This window comes from Tursiops truncatus, chromosome 7 (genome assembly GCF_011762595.2).
Source record: "Tursiops truncatus isolate mTurTru1 chromosome 7, mTurTru1.mat.Y, whole genome shotgun sequence".
NCBI classification, from domain to species: domain Eukaryota; kingdom Metazoa; phylum Chordata; class Mammalia; order Artiodactyla; family Delphinidae; genus Tursiops; species Tursiops truncatus.
In genome coordinates, this window is record NC_047040.1 from 59,179,056 (window position 1) to 59,189,130 (window position 10,075).

The window sequence follows — 10,075 nt, forward strand, 5'->3', positions numbered from 1 at the left end:
GTTTAAAATAAAAAGTTTTTATTAGAGCAGGTCATTGAAGTAAGATACACATTTTTAAAAAAAGAAAAAAGAAGGAAGGAAGGAAGGAATGGCTCTGGGTCTCCTGAATGACCCAGAGCCATTGTCTTGGAAGAAAATGATAACTAGGACTACAGATATCAACAGTTTTTAAAATCTCAAAAGAGCGTTTGAATTTAGTTTGGATAGTTTTTGGGGGTTTTTTAAAATTTATTTTTGGCTGTGTTGGGTGTTCGTTTCATGCGAGGGCTTGCTCTAGTTGCGGCAAGCGGGGGCAACTCTTCATCGCGGTGCACGGGCCTTTCACTATCGCGGCCTCTCTTGTTGCGGGGCACAGGCTCCAGATGCGCAGGCTCAGTAGTTGTGGCTCATGGGTCTAGTTGCTCCATGGCATGTGGGATCTTCCCAGACCAGGGCTCGAATCCGTGTCCCCTGAATTGGCAGGCAGATTCTCAACCACTGCACCACCAGGGAAGCCCTAGGTTTTTTTATTTTATTTTATTATTATTTTGTTTTTTCTGGCTGTGTTGGGTCTTTGTTGTTGCACACAGGCTTTCTCTAGTTGTGGTGAGCAGGGGCTACTCTTCGTTGCGGTGCACAGGCTTCTCATTGTGGTGGCTTCTCTTGTTGCAGAGCACAGGCTCTAGGTGCACGGGCTTCAGTAGTTGTAGCACGCAGGCTCAGGAGTTGTGGCTTGGAGGCTCTAGAGCGCAGGCTTAGTAGTTGTGGCGCACAGGCTTAGTTGCTCCGCGGCATGTGGGATCTTCCCGGACCAGGGCTCGAACCCGTGTCCCCTGCACTGGCAGGCAGATTCTTAACCACTGCACCACCAGAGAAGCCCTAGTTTGGATAGTTTTGACATCTACCTTTAATCAACAAGTATGGTCATTGTTAGCATTTTGGAGCATTTCCTCCAATAAGCATTAATATTTCTAATCACAACCATATTGCTTACATAATTTAACTTCCAGATTATGAGTGGGTCGTTTTTGTTTTGGGGGAGGGTTTTGGAGGATTGTTGTGCCTTATAGATAGCCCCCAGAGCCTTGGGGGAAAGTAATGGTATTAATGTGTGAAAAGAAAGTACCTATAATACCAAAAAAAGCAAAAAGTTCCATGAAGAAGTTAGTTTTGATTCAAGAATAAGTCCACATTTAATATGCTTTACATTTCACTGTTTCTCATCCACAGAATGAACATCTGTGGCACCAGAACAACTTGCCAGGCACATAGCTAGATTCTAGTTATTAAACAAACAAAAATCCAACCAAGAGTTCTGAGATCATGAAATTGAAGAACAACAATTAACCATTGGGGAAGTCTAAGTTTTAAACTTGTACACCAATGTTTGAGCCTGTGGTCAAAGATACAGCTTAATTTGATCATTTCCTTTCTTGAGTTCCTTGAATGGGTTTGGTACAATACAACCACTAGCAGAATATATATAGCTCGATGAACTTATTTAAAATATCTCAAGGTGCTTGTTGAATTGGAATGGAAAAAAGAGGTCAGTACGGTCTGAAATCTCCCTGTGGAATGCCTAATGTGTGGGACGTTCATAGAATGGATTGATAATTGTGTTCAGGGACATCCACTTTTTTTCTTGTCTGTCCCCCATTACAGATTGCATGATCTTTGTCACCTGTGATCCATGTGATTCAGGTAAATGTATGTGACATCATGAGGTTGTAAGTTGGTGGGTGGTATGATGTAACCCAGTGGTTTCTAACCCTAGCATCTTGGTAGAATTGCTGGGTGAGTTTCTTAAAAATATTGATGCCCTGGCCCCAGCCCAGACCAATTTCTTCAGAATTTCTGGGTGTGGAACAGGAGCATGGGTGTTTTTTTTTTTTTTTTTTTGGCAGTACACGGGCCTCTCACTGCTGTGGCCTCTCCCGTTGCGGAGCACAGGCTCCGGACGCGCAGGCTCAGCGGCCATGGCTCACGGGCCCAGCCGCTCCGCGGCATGTGGGATCTTCCCAGACCGGGGCACGAACCCGTGTCCCCTGCATTGGCAGGTGGACTCTCAACCACGGCGCCACCAGGGAAGCCCGCATTGGTGTATTTTTAACTCCCAGAGGATAGGACTGTGGAACCCAGTTTGAGGCACACTGACACAGAGAATCCACAAAGGCTCTGAAGCCAGCTAGTGCTGGGCGCAGACACTGGCCCTGCCCCTCATTAACTGTGCAAATTTGAATCTTGTTTTCCTGTCTGGAAAAGGGGATGATAAGACCTACTTTATAAAGCCACTGTAACTCTTAGATGATAAAATATGTGGAATATGCTTGGTAAATAAGAGATCCTCATTAATGCCAGGTCTCTTCTTCAAATTTCGTCCTACTCTGAAACAAATCTAATTTTGCTGAATTATTTCAAGAAAGTAGCTCACATAGCCAATGTCTTTTCATTCTGTCCCTTTTCATTCTGGCTTTTTGAAGCTGTGGAGTCCCTGGCTCAGGAGCTTGTCTGGCGGGACTGTTCAAAAACAAGGCAAGTGTGAACACCATATCCATAGGCAGTAACACTGTCCCATGCCACACCATAGGAGGAACAGAAAGGTCTGCTGTTGACTATATCTCCGCAGATATAATGTGTAGATTTTCCCCCCTTTAGGAAATGACTCCTTGAAGCAGCCCGGAGGCTCCCTGTTGGATGACTTGCTGAGTCGTAAAGGTTCGGGTGTCCATTTCCAGGGATACCCTACAAACGTGTGGAGCAATGGGAATCTGACGCAAGGCATTTTCTTTAAAATACGATACATAATGTGGTATTATGTATATATGTCCACAACATATTATATTATATTATGTATATCTGTCCACAACAGACCTCCTCTTAATGACCTGGAGATGCCCCATGAGCTCTGTCAGGAGGCACAGAGGGAGTGAACGTTTGCAAGTGCGTGCTGCAGCTTCATTCTCCTGGCAGCCCCACCCAGGGGTGTGTGAGCAGGAAAAAGCCACAAGCCCTTCTCCTTAGCGCTGCTCTTTTTCCATCTTCGTCTTCAGCAGACTTCTGCCCACTCGACATTCTAGAAAGGACCAGGAATTTTGTTCACTTCTGTGTTCACTTCAGAAAGAGGGGAAGAATTATTCTTATTTTTATTATCATATTTCATTGGCCTAAATGAATTACTCTCCACTCTTCCTTAGTGTTCATTATTTTGCCATGGAACAATGTATGTTTGGGGGTTCAAGTTTGGATTTTCACCACTTAGAAAAAAACAGAATGTATCCTTGAGGCAAAAACAGGAAACTTCAGCACAAACAGTGATGGCAACTGCATCAAAAGAAGGCCACTGGGGCTTCCCTGGTGGCGCAGTGGTTGAGAGTCCGCCTGCCGATGCAGGGGACGCGGGTTCGTGCCCCTGTCCGGGAAGATCCCACATGCTGCGGAGCGGCTGGGCCCGTGAGCCATGGCCGCTGAGCCTGAGCGTCGGGAGCCTGTGCTCCGTAGCGGGAGAGGCCACAGCAGTGAGAGGCCCGCGTACCGTAAAAAAAAGAAGGCCACTGGATTCTACTTCAAATAAATCCTTATTTCTCGTTACATCTGTGGTGCACTGCGGGACTGAAATCTGTAGCTTTTCAACATAATATGTGTCTAGATCAAACAGTATTAAATAATCATTAAAATCCGCTTTGTCCTTCTTGAAGAGCTGCTCATAGCCGCACATTGTGCTGTGTATTAATGGAACGTTGGATATTATATAAAATGTGAATTGCCACTGTCTTGTGTGGTAGACAGTTTACTAAAGTATTATCCAGAACACATGCTATCTGATTTACTAACTTATTATCCATTAAAAAAATCCCTGGGTAAATAAATGTGTAACTAAAAGAATTGTTACTCTGTATAATCAGATGAATAGATACAAACAGGGAAGATTGCTGTCATTATGTTGTATATTGTACCAAACAGACGCACATGATTTTTTCAAATAGTGCGCTATACCAAACTGCTTCCTTCCATCGAGCCTTTGCTTTTATCAATAAGACATTTCATATTTCCAATCAATCGTTGTTTTCTGAGGCGGCCATTCCCCCGCCCCTCCTTCTCCTCCCACCCTCCTGCCTTTCCACCCTGCCCCAAAGCTTCCAGCCAATGCGCTTGGCACAGAAATGACTGGAAACATCGGGTCTATAATGCGTTGCTAGTGCTGGGTCTGCCCTCACCCCAAGGAGCGTATCATGCCCCAGAGAACGTTGGAAACTCAACACAAATCACAGTGAGTGGAAACCGAGTCCTTGGAAGTTTGCCAGTTGCCCCAGATAACTGCTCTGACAGAAATGGGCTAATCTGCATCGACAACATCTGTGTTTTGGATTCTTGGGTAGATGACAATGGTGGGGCTGCACGCATCTACCCATCCTGCAGCCACTCTCCCATTGGCGCACATATCTTAGGTGACTGGTAGGACTGCTAAGGCAGTGGTCATGGGCAGAGACGATAACTGGCCCTTTCCCTCCTTCTATCCCATCCAACCATTCCATCCGTCCATCCCATCCACGCAAGAAACCTTCTTAGGTACCTAGCACATCAGGCAGCATGATAGGAATGCTGAAAGACCTCCAGAGACTTGCTGGTGTGGCACCAAGTGCGATATGGAATAATAAAAGAGATGCTCACGTATGAGATGCTTCTGGGGCACAGAGGAGCGGCACTTGACCCAAACTGAGGCCCAACTCCTGCACTAAGAGCTGGAATCGGGGAAGGAGGGAAGCCGTGAACTGAAAGAGTTGAAGATGTCAGGATAAATTCCAGAGCTTGGATTTGGCAAAATGGGTAGAGAGTGTGGCATTTATTAGAATCAACAAGAAGGATATGGTACCTTCCGTGTCCTCAGCCCCTCCTATGGAAAACTACCCACCAAACACTTTTTATTTATCTTTTATTTTATTTATTTATTTTTTAAAACATCTTTATTGGAGTATAATTGCTTTACAATGGTGTGCTAGTTTCTGCTCCACAACAAAGTGAATCAGGTATATGTACACATATAGCCCCATATCTCCTCCCTCTTGCGTATCCCTCCCTCCCACCCTCCCTATCCCACCCCTCTAGCTGGTCACAAAGCACCGAGCTGATCCCCCTGTGCTATGCGGCTGCTTCCCACTAGCTACCGATTTTACATTTGGTAGTGCATATATGTCCATGCCACTCTGTCACTTTGTCCCAGCTTACCTTTCCCACTCCCCACAAACACTTTTTTTTTAAAAGCACCTTTATTCAGATATAATTCACTTACCATACAGTTTACCCATTTAAAGTGTGCACTTTAAACGATAACTAGATATCATGGTGATCATTTTGAAATGTATAGAAATATCAAACCACTATTTTGTATACCAGGAACTAACACAGTGTTATAGGTGAATTATAATTCAAAAACGAAGAAATAAACTCAGAGGAAAAAAACGTCAGATTTGTGGTTACCAGAGGCAGCGGGTGAGGGGAGGGGAGATTGGATGAAGGCGGTCAAAAGGTACAAACTTCCAGTTAGTATAAGATAAATAAGTACTAGGGATGTCATGTACAATGTGATAAATATAAGGAACACTGCTGTATGTTATGTACAAAAGTTGTTAAGAGTAAATCCTGAGTTCTCATCACAAGGAAAACATTTTTCTATTTCTTTAATATTATGTTTATATGAGATGATGGATGTTCACTTAAAAAAGAAAAAGACTCATAAGCAACTGCCATAAAGATATTTTTAAAAACCTTTGAGCTAAAAAAGGTAATAAAAATAAACAAAGTGTACACTTTAATGGCTTTTAGTGCATGAACAGAATTTTGCAACCATCACTACAATCAATTTTAAAACATTTTCATCACCCCAAAAGAAACACCACACCCCTTAACCATCATCTTCCAATTCCTTACCCACCCCCAGCCCTAGGCAATCACTCATCTACTTTCTGTCTCTACAGATTTTTCTATTTTAGACATTTCATAAAAGTGGAATCATACAGTATACGATCCTTTACAACTGGCTTTTTCACTTAGCATGAGAATTTGGGTTGTAGAAACACTCTTGAAGAAAGGCAGCCCAGGGGTCCTACCCTTGGCCACAGTTGATTGGATTGGATCCGACCCAAGCAAATCCATATATACTGGTCAATAACCAGTAAGGTGGTCTGGCAAGAAAGGATGTGCTTGGCAATCAGATTCTCTCCAATCTGAACTGCGAAAGTACTGAGAGAATGATTCAGTAGGATTCAGGGGCAACAAGCAGGGGGGAGCTGACGACGGCAGGATGCACAGCACTTCCATGAGCTAGAGTCGGGCTGTGAGGGGTCAAGGCAAGCCAAAGCTACGCAGGAGCAAACTCTATAGTCAAGGCGAGGAAGAGGAAGGTTAACAGAAGCGATGAGGTAAAAAGAAAAGGATGCACACCATGTAGGGTGGACCAGCCACTCAGTAACAAGCACAGAGTCTGGCAGACCCTGGAGGATAGCTGAGTAAGGTCAGCAGTGGGGACCAGAATAAAAGCATCCCAGATCCTGCTGTTTATGTTCCCAGAGCTGCTCTGGGATTCTGACCCACTGTGGTTTCTCTTCCCCTGAAGCCTGGTTTTGTTTTTGTTTTTTCAGCTCTCACGTATGTATTTTTACAATAAAACCATCATTACCTGAAATGATACGAATAAGCTTAAAAAGAAAAGCAGCTAAGCGGGATGAGGGAATAATGAATTCAGTACAAGATGCGTTACGTATGAGGTCCACACCTCGGCTCCAAGCTGAGTGGGTGTTGGGAATATAACTGTGTAACAGGAAGGTGAACAGAGAAAGAGAAGCCAGAGAGATGGGTGAAGAACCAGAGATGGTGTTTGGGGACCAAAGCCACAACTCTGGCGTCATTATGCGCCAGCATAGATGCCAGCAACCTTTGCAATACGGTTGCTTGGGTCTTCATATATTTCCTCCACCTGCTTAGAAAAGCAAAAGGATTTCCTCATTCTCAGCTTTGATTTCCATTTAACTCAATGAACCTTTACTGAGAATCAACTTATACAAGTTGATATTATGGCACAATACCATACGGACTATCTGTCTGGCAGGGGTTAGAGGGTGGGGTGATTAGGTCCCTAGACTCAAGGGAAAGGAGAGAAAGACCTAGTGTTTATTGTGAGCTTACTGTGGGTCAGGCTTGCACCATGCTATTTATCTTATTTAAACCTCTCAACAACCAATGCAGAAACCATAAATAATCGCTGACTAAAAACAGACAAAACATGGCTTTCAATCCTAGCAGCATCAGTAAGTGACCGTGAACCCTTGCTCTAATCTCCACTGTAGAACAGGATAAGAATATAGGCCTTGGGAATTCCCTGGAGGTCCAGTGGTTGGGACTCCATGCTCTCGCTGCTGAGGGCCCAGGTTTGATCACTGGTCGGGATCCTGCAGGCTGCACGGCACAGTCAAAAAATAAAAGAAGAATATATGCCTCTCGGGCTGTCATGAGTAGGAAATGAGTGCTCCAGACTGAATGTCTGTGTCCCCCCTAAATTCAGATGTTAAATCCTAATCCCCAATGTGATGGCAGTTGGAAGTGGGGCCTTTGGGAGGTGATGAGGTCATGAGGGTAGAGCCTCATGAATGCGATTAGTGCCCTTTAAAAGAGACCCCAGAGAGCTCTCTCCCCGCTTCTGCCATGTGAGGACACAGCGAGAAGGCAGCAGTCTATGAACCAGGAAACAGATTCTCTCACCAGACACCAAAGCTGCTACTGCCCTGAACTTGGACTTCCCGGCCTCCAGAACTGTGAGGAATGAATGTTTGTTAGCAGGGTGTTAGCAAGTCTCTGGCATTAGCAGCCCAAATACACTAAGACAACGAGGTAAAATGTGTGCAATTCCTTGTACACGGTGAGTACCGAATCACGGGAGCTGTTATTATCATCATCATTACTTCCACTGGCGTGTGAGGGGGCAGGCCGACTGTTAGCCCCAGATTTGCCGACTGCATACTTGTTCTCTACATCTTACTACAGGCTCTGCGGATAAGAGACGTATCTGCCAATAACCATAATACAAGGCAAAACACAGGGCAGGGGAGGGTCAGAAGAACCCAGTTCCAGCCCTGCCACCTCTTCCTCCCTCTTTGTGTCAGTCACCTGCCCTCGGCCTCTCCACCACTCCCCTCACTTCACCTGGATGTTTACAGCACAGCTGACTCTGCATGGAAGCATTCTGTGGACTCTAAAAACTACTGTGCAAAGGTTACAAATTACGGTAATTGGGAAAGACCAGTCGAGTTAGGCTTTGTGAAAGGCTTCTGGATATTCCAGATCGACTTTTCATGCAAGTGCACACTTGGAAGGGACCCCGCTGTAAAGGCTCATCAGCCCCCACCCTACTTAGGCAATAACCCTAGAGCAGGGAACACCTAAATTGGGTTCTAGGGACTTCCCTGGTGGCGCAGTGGTTAAGAATCCGCCTGCCAATGCAGGGGACACAGGTTCGAGCCCTGGTCCAGGAAGATCCCACATGCCATGGAGCAACCAAGCCCGTGCACCACAACTACTGAGCCTGCGCTCTAGAGCCCGCGAGCCACAACTACTGAGCCCACGCGCCTGGAGCCTGTGCTCCGCAACAAGAGAAGCCACCGCAATGAGAAGCCTGCGCAACACAATGAAGAGTAACCCCCGCTCGCCACAACTAGAGGAAGCCCACGCGCAGCAACGAAGACCCAACGCAGCCAAAAATAATTAAATTAAAAAAAAAAATTGGGTTCCAGAGTAGGTAGAGGGAGTGGCTCCAGAAGGTGGGCAACGATGCCAGGAGGAGAGACGTGTGAAAGGCAGAGACAAACGCCCACAATCGCATTGCTCATCTCCCTGCGGGTCTCTCTGAAGGAGCCCAGACCGCACAGCCCCACAAATCCCCTTCTGGGCCATCTGGAGCGTTGGTGCCATCTGTGGTCATCAAACTGACTGAAACCCTCATAATTAGCCACAAACTTGTAAAACAGAAAGCCAGGGAAAAGACCACATCAGTGGAAGTTGCCTTTGGAGATGAATTCAGACCACCCAGAAAGGCACTTAATTCTGCAGAGTTCAACAAATGTTAGTGCACAACATTATCAACAACCAATACTGAGAAGTAAACCCAAAATCGGACCCTCTCATTCTGAAACTAACAAAAACCCACCAAAACAAAGAGAGCAGACAAAACAGATAGTTATGAGCACTTAACACGCAACATACACCATTGGCTCAAAAACACGTTTTAATACTCTGAGGTGCAGAGACCTGTTGTCTGAAGGATTCCCCAGATTCTGCTGTGATTTGGCGAGCTGTATTTATAGAGGTACCATGTGCAAGGAAAAGAGTGTCAGGATGTAGTCCCTGCTCTCATGAAGCTTACATCCTAGCTAGGAATTCATATAAAACTACAGCAACAAGGCAGGATATAATGAGTGCTAAGCTGCGTGATCCAACCAAAACCGTTTAGCACTTGACAGCTATCAGTAAAGGCTGCAAATATCAGTGAAGGCTCCAGAAAGGAGGCTGAATTTGCACCAGAGCTTGGAAGAGAAGACCTTCCACTTGGTGAGAATAAGCACCTGGCACATAGTAGGTGCTCAACCAATATCTGCTGGATTCTTTCAACATGGCTGAACAAGGACTTGCAGATGGGCATGCGCAAGATGGATGTCCAGTAACATATCACAAACCCCCGTTTCCCCATCTTCCTTCTGATTCACCTCACCAATATCTCCAAGGAAAGGCATTCATGGTAATACCATCTCTACTTCCAAGAGAAGGAGAGGCAGGGATCTGGGGAAAGAGCAGAAAGGCCCTTTCGTCCCAGAGGACCCGATATTTCAACCACTGTTCCTTACAGCTCTTTTAGCAAAACCTCTGGCTGTATGCTTTCTAACTTGCACTGTTTCATCAACGCCAGCCCCTAACCACCACCAGCAGGCATTGTGGTTCCTGCTGTTGCTCGGAGAAGCCTGTACGTCCTTGCAATCTGTGGAATCCCTGTTAAGATTCCGGATAAATGTCCTCAACAATTAAAATTCATTCATTACGTAAACTAAATCAAAAC